The following is a 14,851-nucleotide window of genomic DNA, read 5'->3' on the forward strand; positions in this document are numbered from 1 at the left end:
TAATTTATTTTTTTCTTTTGCTAACCTCTTGAGATAGATACTTAGCTCATTAATATTTAACTTTTTCTTTTTCTAATATAGTCTGTTTAATGGGGTAAAATTTACCTTTCATGTACTGATTTAGCTATATCCCACAAGTTTTATGCAGTATTTCTATCATTTGATAAAAGTATTTCTAATACTCAGCATGATTTCTTCATTGGCTAATGAGTTAATTTAAGGTTTGATTACTTTTTAATTTTCAAACATATGGGTATTTTCCAGTTGGTTTTTAAAACTGATTTTGAGCTTACTTCCCTGTTAGTCTGAGAACATAATGTATCTGTATTATAATCCAGGATATAGATTTATGCATGTTCTCCCTATGCTTGCAAATAAATTTTAGACTTAATATGAACATATATTTTTATTTTAAAATGTTTTAAATATATTCATTAGGTCAAGTTTAATTATATTTTCAAACTTATATATCTTCATTAATTTTCATATTCTTGCTCTATCAATTACCAAGAAAGATTTCTTAAAATCTAACTTCTGTCATTGGTGATTTTTACTTTCTTTATTGTTCTGTCAACTTTTATTTTAAATATTTGAGGTTTGTTATTAAGTACATAAAATTTTAATTTGTCACATCTTTCTGGCAACTTTTAACATTTATTATGATAATGTAACTGTCTTCATGTTTGTAATGCTTTTTGCCAAATAAGGAGTTTCACCCATGGGTGTGCTAGAACTGGCCCATACTAACTTACAGGACTCAATTGCATACATTTCTTCCAACTCAGTGTTCGATAACATCACATTAATGGCTTAAAATCAGACATGGAGGAGTATTAACACGTGGAAATTGGCAAATGCTGCAAAACAGGCTCTCTCATCCATCTTCAAGAGTTGGTTATTAAACATTTACTAGCAGCACTTTGACTTTATATTGATACTATATAGCTATACAAACTTTCCTTTGATTGGTATTTTTATTTGCATATTATAATTTTTTTCCAGCCTTCTAATGTCACCTTCTATATATCTTTTCATTTAGATGTGTCCATCAGAACAGTATACAGTGGGTTTTTCTTTTAATGCAGTCTGACAATCTTTGTCTTTTAACAGTAGCACTTTGTTCATTTGTTTTCAATATGTCCCAAACATTGCACAGGACATACTTATACTAAAAGAAGTATTAGTTGTTGATCAGAAATTCAAATTTAACTGGGGGTTCTATATTTTATTTGCTAAAGCAGGCAATTCTATTTTTCTCTTATTTGTAAATTTCACAATAAATAAAAAGGTACCAGATCATACTAACAGCTACTAATGTGCAAGACCTTCCACAAAACTCTAGACATCTATTTTCTTATTTAATCTTTAAAAAGAAGCAAAATTATATAACATGCAAACATTAGTGAAAAACTACAGTGTCAGAATTATTATTATACTCCTTTTAGGTTAGAAATGTAAAGCATATGAAGATTGTTTCCCCAAGTTCAGAAAGTGGCTTAGGAAGCAGAAGGCTCAGGTACTCAAAATGAAGTTTTTCTTCTCTACATGAACTGTGATAGGTCCTTACGCATCTGCAGGTTCAGCAGGTAGAGGTTTGCAGGTGTTCCTGTTTAGTCTGCTCCCCTTAAGTAGTTAAAATATCATTGTTTTGCGGTTACATTGCACCAATGCTATATATATTATTCTCTTTACTCAGAACTCCCAAAATATTCCAGGATCAGGTTTACATGAGAGCTACAAAGTAGTGTATTGCATGGTTTATAATGTTAGAACCATGGGCAAAAAAAAAAAAAATTCAAAAAGTAAAGATGCTGAGCTAAATTACACCTGCTTGGGATATGAGTATTTCAGATATGGTAAGAATTTAACAAGATAAATATGCTCCAAATATATAGCACTCCTAGGAATTACAGGGAGAGATACCCCATGATCCAGCAACCCAGCACAGCTGGAACCAGAAGGCAAGTGGCACATATCATTCATGGGTCACATAAGCAAATCCTCATTCCTGTTGCCTGATATTTCCTTAGCGCACCCCCGCCTCTGAAGTTAGCTTCTTCCTGAGTTTGGGGAAATTTTTTTATAGACTCTTGGAAGATCTCTGAATTCCTGCTACTTGTTTCCCCACACATTTCCAAATAGATCATGGACTGAATCTGCCTCTGGCTATGAGTGACCTGGTACTGTTCCAGCATAACCCTTTGGTTTTCATATCATCCCACTATTGTGTCAAGCCAAGCTATAAAAATGCTCTGAAAACTATAATATCCCGTACATTTGTGAGGTACAATTGCAACTCATAATCCACATATCTCAGATTTACTTGTAAAGTTCCATTCTGAATCTCTTACCCATCACCTATGTATTTATTTAAGCTCCACATTTTGAAATCTACGGAGATGGTGCAAAAAAAAAAAAAATACACATGATGGGTTAAAAATTGAGAAGCAGAAGCAATGAAAAAGGTTAGTAGAATTTAAGTCAATGTAAGGATGAAATGATGACAGGTGGCTAAATGGGGTTGGTCCCACATGTATACAGAGGCGGTAGCTGCCCAATCAAGGTGATCTGCAGGGTACTAAAAAGTCCAGCTGCTGGAGGAAGCACTGGTTTCTCTTTGTCAACTCCTGAAAATGAGCCTTAGCTAAGCTGGCCAGCAACTTCAACATAATTGTTCTCACTCTGTTTCACATCTTGCCTTCTTCAACCTGACCTCAGCACTAAATCAACTTCGCTCACCATTTTTTTCCAAAGCAATATGCTTTACAGTTAATCACAGCTTATAGAAATACCCTGCTCCTCTAACTTTCAAGACAAGCGTATTTAGAGGAGAAAGGATTTTGCTGATCTTGAGTATGTATTCATGTGAAAAGCTTTCACAATCCTTAACATTTTAAACTTTCTGCTAAAATTCTCAAGCAAATTTAGCACTCCATGAAGAAGCAACAGTGTTGATCCTATGGTTTCTCACGGCCTTGGACACAACACCACATACCTGGAAGGCCCTTGAGAGTCAATATTCCTATGGTTATGGAATTGCAGGAGGAACAGCGCCTCTGGAACTGGCATTTGGCACTGAGTGGACTTCAGCCAAGAGGCTGCATGATGACCTTGGATGAGACCTTCAAGCCACCCCATGACAAGCACCTCCGTTGTGCTTCTCTTATTTCCCAGGACAGAGAGAGGCCATTCATCTTTGAGAACACTCCTCCCTACTCCCCTTCTCCATATGCCTTCCTCTCTCTACTCCACAAACAGGATGGAAGTCAGCACCCATTTCTGTTCTGGGTCCAGATAAAAACGAGGCCCTGCTGACCTCCTGCCTCTCCATGCCCTGACACTTAAGAGTAATGGAGGGCTCACCACTCCACCCTCTCAGAGGGCCACTCCCTCTGGACACAGAGGAGACAACCTCCTTTCACTTTTCTACTTCTCCCTTGAACTTCAGTGTTGTTCCTACCCACTCACCAAGCTGCATATGCCATCAGCAAAATTTCTCAGCAACTCATTTAAATTTGGTTCTTCCTTTTTTTCTTTTTTTTAAGTTTAATAAATCTTTATTGTTATGATTATTACAGTTGTTCCTCTTTTTTCCCCTCATAGCTCCCCTCCACCCGGTTCCCACCCCACCCTCTGCCCTTAGCCCCCTCACTGTCCTCATCCATAGGTGTACGATTTTGTCAAGTCTCTTCCCACACCCCCCACACCCCCTTTCCCTGAGAATTGTCAGTCCACTCCCTTTCTATGCCCCTGATTCTATTATATTCACAAGTTTATTCTGTTCATCAGATTTTTTTATTCACTTGATTTTTAGATTCACTTATTGATAGATATGTATTTATTGTTCATAATTTTTATCTTTACCTTTTACTTCTTCCTCTTCTTAAAGAATACCCTTCAGCATTTCATATAATACTGGTTTCATGGTGATGAACTCCTTTAGCTTTTTCTTATCTGTGAAGCTCTTTATCTGACCTTCAATTCTGAATGATAGCTTTGCTGGGTAGAGTAATCTTGGTTGTAGGTTCTTGCTATTCATTACTTGGAATATTTCTTGCCACTCCCATCTGGCCTGCATAGTTTCTGTTGAGAAATCAGCTGACAGTTGTATGGGTACTCCCTTGTAGGTAACTAACTGTTTTTCTATTGCTGCTTTTAATATTCTCTCTTTGTCTTTTGCCCTTGGCATTTTAATTATGATGTGTCTTGGTGTGGTCCTCTTTGGATTCCTTTTGTTTGGGGTTCTGTGTGCTTCCTGGACTTGTAAGTCTATTTCTTTCACCAGGTGGGGGAAGTTTTCTGTCATTATTTCTTCAAATAGGGTTTCAATATCTTGCTCTCTCTCTTCTTCTGGCACCCCCATAATTTGGATGTTGGTACGCTTGAAGTTGTCCCAGAGGCTCCTTACACTATCTTCATATTCTTGGATTCTTTTTTCTTTTTGCTTTTCCGGTTGGGTGTTTTTTGCTTCTTTGTATTTCAAATCATTGACTTGATTCTTACGATCCTCTAGTCTGTTGTTGGATCTCTGTATATTATTCTTTATTTCAGTCAGTGTATGCTTAATTTCTAGTTGGTCCTTTTTCATATCCTCAAGGGTCTCACTAAATTTATTGGTGGTTTCTAGAAGATTCTTGAATAATGTTATAACTATGGTTTTGAACTCTATATCCAGTAGTTTGCTTTCCTCCATTTCTGTCATTTGTGACCTGTTTATTTATCTCTGCATTTTGGTTGCTTCCCTGTGTTGATAGAGTGGCTTTGTGTAGGGCCCAGTGGCTCAGCCTCCCCAATTACCTGAGGTGGACACTCTTGGTGCACCCCTTTGTGGGCTGTGTGCACAGTCTTGTTGTAGTTAAGCCTTAATTGTTGTTGGTATCCCTGGGAGGAATTGACCTCCAGGCCAATTGGCTGTGAGGATCAGTTGTGCCTACAATGGGAGAACTTCTGTACTGGAGACACCCTTATGGGGCAAGACTTGCTTTGGTGCTCACCAAGTCTGCCCCCTGAGTGTGTCCCTTATGGATCTGAGGAGTTGTAATCTGGATGGTCCCACTCTGACCCCTGGGTACACTGGCTCTTGGATCTCCAAGGAGGTGCAAATTTAGCCTCTGCCTGAGGCCACCCAGCAGGAGCAATGGAGAGATCTGCAGATTCCTCTTCTTTGTTTGGGATTTGGAGGTGCCCAGATGAGGCCCAGCTGTGAAGCAATGCAAGCTGCTGTGGAGCCTTGGGCCTTCTTTTAGAAGTTCTGGGGCTCTCTGACCCAACTGCAGTTTGTTAAGTAATTTTAGATTGCAAAGGGCCAGGCCATTCATATGCAAAAGCCTCTGTGCACAGCTGGGGTGGGATTATAAATTGGGTGAGGCAGGGTCTCAGGAAATCAAAAGGGCGGAGCAAACAGCAATGGCTGACTGTCATCCCTACCCTAAAAGGCCACTGGGTCTCAGTGTCCTGCGGTAATTGCTGCAAGCACCTCTGAGAGAAAACTGCCCTTGTGTCCTGGTCTGATGCCAGACAGTCCAGTTTCTCCCCGTATGAGTCTGGGTCCCCAGAGTCTCACCCGGAACTGGAGTTCAGAGAAGTTGGGAGCTTGTGTCTCCCTCCCAATTGAAAAAGACAACCGTGTCCTCAGTTGCCAGCCTCCACACTTTACTTCCGCACCTCCTCTGAGTCTCAGTGTGCTTTTCTCTTTCCTTCTAGTTGTAGAATTTCCACTCAGCCAGCCTTCCTGTGGTTCTGGATGATGTCCGTTTTGTCTTTTAGTTGTAGTTTTGAAGTGGTTGTGCGAGGCAGCAAGTTCAGGTGTTTACCTATGCCGCCATCTTGGTTTCTCCTTTTTCTTTATTTTTTTAGTGCAGTGAGGTAGAAGAGGGACTTAATACATATGTATAGAGAATAGAATGTAGGATTAGCAACTTTTATTTCTTGTAATGGTTTTCCAAGGTTTTAACCCTTTCCTTTCTTATATATCAAGTTTAATGGCTAAATCTGATTTTTTCAATGAAAAGGAAGATAATGCAACTGCTCTAATCTTTGAGAGAAGAGAACACCAATTTTCACCCTTAGGGAGGGGTGTTGCTGAACAAATACCAATTTGGGGAATGAGGAAAGCGGCAATGGTACCCAAGTTTCCAAAGCTTCACAGAAGGCCGTGTGCAGCGTCTCCCTGGCATCATTGCTCATCAGTCTGACGATTGTGAGAGAGTATTCTCTTCATACGTCATTAAAGAAAACCACTGGGAGTTTCCTTCAGTGATATAATCCTCTTTTCTATCACTTATTCCAGCACACTTCCACATGGTGGACACTGTGGAGGTTTATTGAGCACTGTATGTAGGAAGAGAGATGGGAAAACAAGGTATGGAAGCTCCTTTGTGCAGAAAACGGTGGGCTTGAAATCCATAGAATGTTCTGGAACAGCATTACACCAGGCATTCAGTATCTCTGCAGGATTTTTGAGGCATGTTCAGATATGTTAAGCATGGTGTCCATTTAGTTGCCATTGCTCTGTGAGGACATTTTTCTGTGATTGAGCATTTCTACTAATGTGGGGGCCAGATACAACAGATCACAAACAAGCTGAGCATTTGCATACAGGCCACAAGCCCTCGCTGTTTTTTGGTAAGGTGGGGAAGTTTATGCAGGATTCAATTATTATTTTTTAAAACTTTCATTCATTAATTAGGCCCTGAAATGTTATCCATATTCTCTCTACAGAGTTCTGTTTTTCAAACGGAGATTTTTGTCTTGTAGGAATTCCAGTAACCTTTGTCTCTACTGTTAATTTGTTCATTAAGCCATTACAGCCTTTTCCCTTGGGAAAAAAATAATGGGTTTGCTAAGTACTTATACCAGTGGTTGTTTGCTTTCATAACAGTGCTTCTGGGAAAGCCCCATTCTCAGTTTCCTGTTGTCTGTAATTGTCACTTTATGTATACAATAATCCTATATTGTAAGCCTGCAGAGCTCGATGGCTAGAAAATACTCCTCTGGAAGAAACAGTTTGGTGAGGAGTGATCCAAAGAGTTCAGTAGGGATCCACTTAAATACATAATCAAGAAACTAATTCATGGGCAAGGCTTAGCCCTGAAGTGGGAACTTTGTAAGCAGCCTATGACTGGAAGCTAACTTTGATGCAGAAAAGATGAAAATAATATTCTTTAGTGATATGGCAGGGAGATGGTGAGGCCTGTGAAGGCTTCCAGGATATCAGGCGGCCGCCAGCCTAGAACCTGAAGTAGAAAACCCTTCACTTTAGCTATTAGACACCCTTAGGCAATGCTTAGGCAATCTAACTTTAAAACAATGAATGAAAGGTCAAAGGCCCCGTCTTCTAGACCTGCCACTTCACCCTTGGCCAGATTTAACTTGTTCTCAGAATAAAGTAATGTTTGTATTTAGTTTTTTTGTTTGTTTGTTTTTTGTTGTTGTTGTTGTTGTTGTTTTGTATGTTTGTAGTTTTTGAATCTAGCTGTTGTTTCATTAATTTCCCTTTCTATATATTTGGAAATTTCCAAACTTGTCATAGCTATACTGGGTTGCAGGATCTGGGTCATCTCCAGGATAGAGTGGCTAAAGAAATTTAATTTAAATCCTTAAATCTTCAGTGTCAACCACTTTCCTTAGCTTGCTGCAAGTTGTCCTCTTCCTGCCCACCTAAATATTTTCCATCTGCCAGGCCTTTCATGAGAACCTCCTAGCCCAATGGGAGTCCATCCCACCATGCTAAATCTCAGCCCTTCCTCAAATGTCTTTTTTGCTGCAAAATTACCACCCTCACCACCAACTCCATCAATAACTGTCAATACTCAACATGTACAATTCCAATCTCAAAGTGATTAATGGAGTTACCTATATTTTCCAACATCAAGTGTTCAGTACATTATGTGTTATATAGCGACACCTTCTGGTGAAACATCACATGAGGAGAGAATGAAGGGATGCAATGTTGGTAGCTCTTTGTGGTAGCAGAGGAATCCTCACACATATGGGAGCTTGCTTTTTTTTTTTTTTTTTAAGGAAAGGAGATAAAGACAGCTCTTTCAAAAAGTTTTGCTGGGTAAATAGAAAAATTGGTCAGTAGCTGGAGGGGAAGTGGTATCAAGGGAGAATCAGTGGATAGAGCATTGGCCTGTGGACTGAAAGGTCCTGGGTTCTATTCAGGTCAAGGGCACATCCCTGGGTTGCTGGACTGATCCCTACTGAGGTGCGTGCAGGAGGCAGTTGACCAATGAGTCTTTCTCATCATTGGTGTTTCTATTTCCCTCTCCCTTCCTCTCTAAAATCAATTTTAAAAAATTAAATAGAAGGGAAAACTCCTCACGCAGTCACAGGAGGGAAAGCATTTCAGCACGGATGCAGCCAGTGAGCAGATGCAGTGCTGGAAATTCATAAAGTTCTCTTCAAGCTCCTCTTGTTCTCAATAAAATGTGAAGCAAGGTCATCAGCTGAGAGTGAGAATTGGCAAGAAAGGCAGGAAATCTGAGAAAATTTGTGTGCAGTTCTCCAAGAGAGTTTGAAACTCAATGGACCAGGAAACTATAGTGTAATATAATTTTAGGACCATAAATTTAAAGTGAGTCCTATTGGTTGTTTTTTCTCCAGCCTTGTTCAGCTACAAGGGTGCAGGTGTGGAGTAGGCAGAGGGTTGCATTTAACCATGCTTATGGTTTTGCCTATCAAGTACAATAATGGAGGGACCAGGAAGTGGAAGGCTTGTCATCCTAAAAGGCCAGGCAATATTAATATTTTTCTCTCATTGATGCCCGTGTTTTTAATTGGTTCCATTTATTATTTATTTGCTCTTGGACAGAGTGAAGGATTCTGGGAATGATGACTTGACTAAAATATACTTTATGCCTAAATCATCTCCTTTTTTCTGTTCTTTTGATTTTCTTTCACAAATGAGTTTTTTGTCTTTTCACTTAGGATATTATCTTTAATAAGATGGCTGTGTCCAAAACCTCTGAAATTAGACACTATAGAAGGGAGTACAAATTTCAATAGGATGTTGCAATATATAGGTGAATAGACATATGAAGCTATTTTTCATGATCTAATGTTTTTTTAAATGAATCTAATTTAAATATTATAAAAGACCCATTACTATTTCCACAGGACTTTTTTATTAATTCACTTAGTGAATATGTATTGCATATCTGACGTATATAAAACATTGTGCTAGGCAAGCACCAAGGTGGCTTGGGATAAGGCAGTATTAAAATACTGAGGTATTTGTAGTCTAAACGTGGTGCTTGCAAATACAAAGATGTTTACGGCCTAAAGAGGTAAATTCCTATATTTATAACAAACTAGAGGCACTCAAGGGGGTCCCTCAGCCCGGCCTGCACCCTCTCACAGGGAGGCTCATGTGGAGTGGGCCCAAGCCATCAGTCGGACATTCTTAGTGCTGCCATGGAGGCCAGAGAGGCTGTCGCCACTGCCGCTGCGCTCCCAGCCATGCACCTGGTTTCTGGCTGAGCAGCACTCCCCTGTGGGAGCGCACTGACCACCAGGGGGCAGCTCCTGCATCGAGCGTCTGCCCCCTAGTGCGTCATAGCGACCAGTTGTTCTGCCATTCGGTCAATTTGCATATTAGCCTTTTATTATATAGGATTACTGTGCAAGCACTACAACACAAGTTCCATGACATTTGTTCATCTAATTTACCACCAGTACTATACTGGGCCTGAAACATAGTAGGCACCTGGTGAATATGGTGGGCCAGTAAATGTAATAGAGATATGAGCCACGCTAGAGGAACAGGAGGAAGCAATGAATGAACTCTGAACATAGGATCTGAGAAAGGTTAGGAGAGAAGGAGAGAAAGCTTAGAAGCTGGCCCTTAAAGGAAAAGTAGGAGTCCAACAAACAAAGAAGGAAGAGAAGGGCCCTTCAGTATGAAATAGCAGACGAGCTCGAGATGAGCCCTACAGCAAAGCACAGAAAGACTTCAGGACATACACAATCCGTCTGTGGACAGCAATACCAGAGACCAGTGTATTAGAAAGGAGCAGCGATGCCAGGAAGTGAGTGCATGGATTATCAGGTGAAGGAGTTCTTATGGAGCACTTACACTGTGCCCAACACTGCTTTAAGGCCTGCACATGCAGTAACTCATTTAGAATCACAGGAATCCTGTAGGAGAGGCACTACTATCCTCTGTTTCACAGGTGAGGAAACTCAGGCACAGAGAGGCCAAGTGCTTCCAAGTTACACAGCTAGTAAGTCATAGAGCCAGTGCCCTGGTTACCATCCTATATAATAAAGAGGTAATATGCAAATTGACTATCAGAAAAGATGAAAATATATTCTTTAGTGATATGGCAGGGAGATGGTGAGGCCTGTGAAGGCTTCCAGGGTATCAGGCGGCCACCAGCCTAGAACCTGAAGTAGAAAACATGAAGGGCTAGCCTTCACTTTAGCTTTTAGACACCCTTAGGCAATGCTTTAGCTATTAGACACCCTTATCCAATATACAAGATGGCTGCCCCCATGTGGTCAAAGATGGCTGTCCCCATGTGGACAAAAGATGGCCACCACAAGATGGCCAGCAGGGGAGGGCAGTTGGGAGGGACCAGGCCTGCAAGGGAGGGCAGGTGGGGAACCAATCCTGCAGGGGAGGGCAGTTGGGGGGGACCAGGCCTGCAGGGGAGGGCAGTTGGGGGCGACCAGGCCTGCAGGGGAGGGCAGTTAGGAGCGACCAGGCTGGCAAGGGAAGGAAATTAGGGGTGACTGGGCCAGCAGGGGAGGGCAGTTGGAGGCGACCAGGCCTGCAGGGGAGGACAGTTAGGGGCAACCAGGCCTGCAGGGGAGGGCAGTTGGGGGTGACCAGGCTGGCAGTGGAGGGCAGTTAGGGGCAATCGGGCTGGCAGGGGAGCAGTTAGGTGTTGATCAGCCTGGCAGGGGAGTGGTTAGGGGGTGATCAGGCTGGAAGGCAGGCAAGCGGTTGGGAGCCAGCAGTCTTGGATTGTGAGAGGGATGTCCGACTGCCCGTTTAGGCCCGACCCCACTGGGATTGGGCCTAAACGGGCAGTCGGACATTCCTCAAGGGGTCCCAGATTGGGGAGGGTGCAGGCTGGGCTGAGGAACAACCCCCCACCCCCACCCCCGTGCATGAATTTCATGCACCAGGCCTCTAATTGTCACTATAAAAACATTGTGAATAGTTAAGTGATCTACGGTATGATTTGTGTTGCTACTGCATTTTTCTTTCACAAATAATGAACATATTTAAGTTATATTTAGACAGTAACCACCATGAGTATTAGCTGTTCATCTTTATTTAGAAATTCTGACTAGTCAAATGTATTAATTTCCATTTTTGTCTTTGCCTCTTTCAATAATATTACTACTTCCTAAAACTACTGGTTTAAGGATAGTTTTCCTGGTGATTAACCTACAATATAATATAGTACAATTGCATTTTTTTGTGCAAATTTATAATCTATTTAACTAAAATTTTCCAATATGCTTGAATTCTGTGAAAGGTAGGGGTTTTTTATTGTTTATTTTTTCTGAAATCACTTTGCCCCTCTTTTCTCTTTCTAACTTTGAACTTCATCTGGAGATAGTTATTGATGGCAGCTAACTCATCATCATACAGGTGCTTCCTAGGTTATAGTTATGTTTTGTCATCATCTTAGAGAAATATTTCTTCCTCAAAAAATGTTTCCAATCTTCTGTTAAATATACTCCCTTTTAATAGCAGGTCTTTCAACCACCAATTTATTCTCATTAAACTTTTACCTATTTTTCCCCAAATACTTATATAAACTAAAATTTTAACTCATGAAAATACATCCAAAGAATCAGAATTCTGTTCAATATCAAGTTTACAATTTATGCAGCACTGGAGGGCAGCATCTAATAGGATCTAATTGCTTTACCCACGAGTGCTTTCATTAGCTCCAATAAATAACAGCTCTTTTTACCTCATTAAAATCTTCAACATTCCATATTGTAATTCTTTTAAAAAAATGTTTTATTTTATCTGAAATCCTTGGGAAAACACAGACTTTATCATTGTGGCCTGTCCTATAAATATCCTTGGACCCAGGTAACCAGAAGTCCCTGTTCTCAGAGATCTTGCAATGACTTGGGTGGGGACACAGGCAAAATATTGTGATCCTTCTCATGCAATAATATTATTACAAGAAGTCCCCTTTTTGTTTTATATAATCTAGAGAAACACAGCAGGCTAAGGTAACTGATACTCATGTGATACAAGAAGCCAGAGAAAGGTAGAGAATAGCCTAAAGTAGAGAACTGCCTAATACAGGGAAAACATAAGAACTGTTTATGGATGTATCTATAACTAAGTCTTTGCTCTACCAGAGGGCAGAAATAGGACTAATGTGTGGAAGCCAAGGTAATTTCCAGCTAAAAGGAAAGAATTGTCTAAACAGAGATAACATTCAAAAATGGAACAAGGTGCTTCCTAGAGGAAGGAGGCAGCCATTTGTAGAGTATTAACCTGGGATTTCCTCCAGCAGGGAGACATGAAAAACTGGGTACTTATATACATTATTTTTCAAACAAGGACACATTTGAGAATAAAAGTATAACAGCAATAAACCAGGATATCCCAAGCAAACTGAATCTCTGTCACACTAATTCACCCTTGTTGTTGACCACCAACTGTGTGGGTATGTTCACACTTGGAAAATAGGGGGAAATTGGCCTCTTAGGGGAAAGGGAATGAGTCAGAACTCATGGGAATGCTAAAAAAACATCTCACCCCTTTACATTCTCACCCTGAGAGGGTGAAATCCGAAGACCCAGATCTATGTGAGCAAGCCGTGCTATGAGCAAAGTGTTAAGATCCAGAGGGATCCAACCAGGGAAATTCCAGGACTGAGGCATTGTTTCTAGAGCCAGGGTGGAGTAAATACAAGTTATTCTGAGATATTTTCCAGAGCCTAACATAAAAAAAAAAAAGTAAGAACAGAGCCATCCCCAAAGGACTGAAGATTGTGGAGGTGGTAGAGGTGAGAGCAGGCTAGTCTAACAGTAGGACTCCCCACATTGCAGGCAGGCACTGAGAGAAAAATGGAACAATGCAGGGTGTATGGGGAGCCAGATTTCCCCATGATCTGTGTCTACCATGCCAGGTAGGCCTAGACTTATTCATTGAGGCACACTTTTTCTTAATGGTAATTGAAATATAATTACAAAAACTTTACTACAACTTACCACACTTTAGTTGATAACTGTTTGAAAAGGTTATTCAAAACTAGAGGCCCAGTGCATGAATTCATGCGCAAGTGGGGTCCAGCCAGCCCGCCCCAATCAGGGCCAATCAGGGCTGGGCCGGCTGGGGAGGAGGGGACACAAGATCAGGCCCGTTGGCCAGCCGCAGTGCGCATCATAGCAACCAGTCATTCCAGTCGTTCTGGTTGGTCTGGTCACTTGGCTTTTATATATATAGATTAACATTCCTAAAGTAAAATTTCCATTTTACCCAACTGCTTTGGGCACTAACGACTGTAGACTCAGCTCCTGCGCCCCTTCATGCATTTTGCCCAATGTTGAATGGGCACCTTTCACTTCACCATGCAGCCAAGCTGACTCAGGGAAACCTGATCCCAGTCCACAGCTAGAATGAGCCACTCGGGGTAATCTCAGTCCCCTGCCCTGTGTCCTCAGCTAAGCCAACCGCACTGCCGTATTTCTTCGCATCTGGTGCTGGTCCAGATACACGGCATAAATCAGCCATACTTTAGAAAAGGCTATTTTTCAACATGAACAAGAGCAAGCATGTTTAACTCAGTGGAGCCAGCCTATGGGGACAGTCACCACATGAGAGAGCTGAGCAAGGGGAAGGAGAGGATGGCAGAAAGGCAGAGCTAGGCATCCCCTCCCTTCTGCTTCCCTTTGTATAAAATAATAACTTCCTCATTGTTTCAGGCGGTCTGAAGTAGATGATCTCTACTCTTCTCCTGAAAGTACCCTTACAGACCCACAAAACAGTGCTTCCCCACTGGAGTCCCCTGGAGACTCAATTCCATGTGCCACTCAGAGGTTATGATGTGTTCGTATGGTGTGTAGCTGGGTGAGCAAATGAACCTCTCATCTGCCTTCCTCTCTGGAGATTCCGAAGAATTTATCACTGCCCAAAACTGACCAAGCACTCTGAGACTCTTCACAGTGACAAAGATATGTGTTCCCACTAGGACTCTCCCCAAAATGAAGGAGGAACTTACATGCTTTGCAACAGATGTGAGTTGCTCTCCAGCCACTCTGCTTGGGTTTCTGCCTGAAGAAACCACATTTCAAAAGATATTTGTTCGAGAGCCTTCTTTAGTAGAATGAGAATATAAATCTCTGTGAGTCACACGCTTCTGCTCCCAAGGAGCCATAGTGAGTGGTCCCAATTCAAGAATTCCTTTCTTAAATGGTACAATGGATAAAAGGACAGAGATCAAGTGGGAGAGGAGGACTCGAGATTTGACTACACTGTTAACATGATCTAATACCTCTAACCCTCAGCACCTACTGTGTGGTAAACTGAGAAAAATGGTTTCTGTTTCATCTATATAGTAGAGCTTTTGTGAGAATGATATAATACATATGAAAAGTCTCAAAACAAACAAGTACTCACTGAATGTAAGCCTAGGGAGTTAAAAATGAAGTCTAGACATGGCAGTGCCAGCAAGAAGAAATGGCTTGGGGAGTTTGATCCTCTGCCAGCCTCCTCTCTTAGCCGGCCCCTTCACCATTCCCCTCCCTATCCTGCATAAAATACAAGCTTGCTCTGTAAATGCAACTCTAAGACATGTCCTGGTCCTCCCTCACTTTCAACCAGATTGACACCCTCTGAGCCCCACACATGAGGAAATCATAGAGC

The 14,851-nt window shown here is 41.4% G+C and overlaps 1 protein-coding gene across 1 annotated transcript in view; it reads left to right on the forward strand.

Annotated features, from left to right (window-relative positions):
• The window catches only part of IMPG1 (interphotoreceptor matrix proteoglycan 1), a gene marked incomplete at both ends in the record, with an annotated part of 138,103 nt that overhangs the window by 10,666 nt on the left and 112,586 nt on the right, over window positions 1-14,851 (forward strand).

The sequence above is a fragment of the Plecotus auritus genome, assembly GCF_963455305.1.
Source record: "Plecotus auritus genome assembly, chromosome: 4".
Classification (NCBI taxonomy): Eukaryota; Metazoa; Chordata; class Mammalia; order Chiroptera; family Vespertilionidae; genus Plecotus; species Plecotus auritus.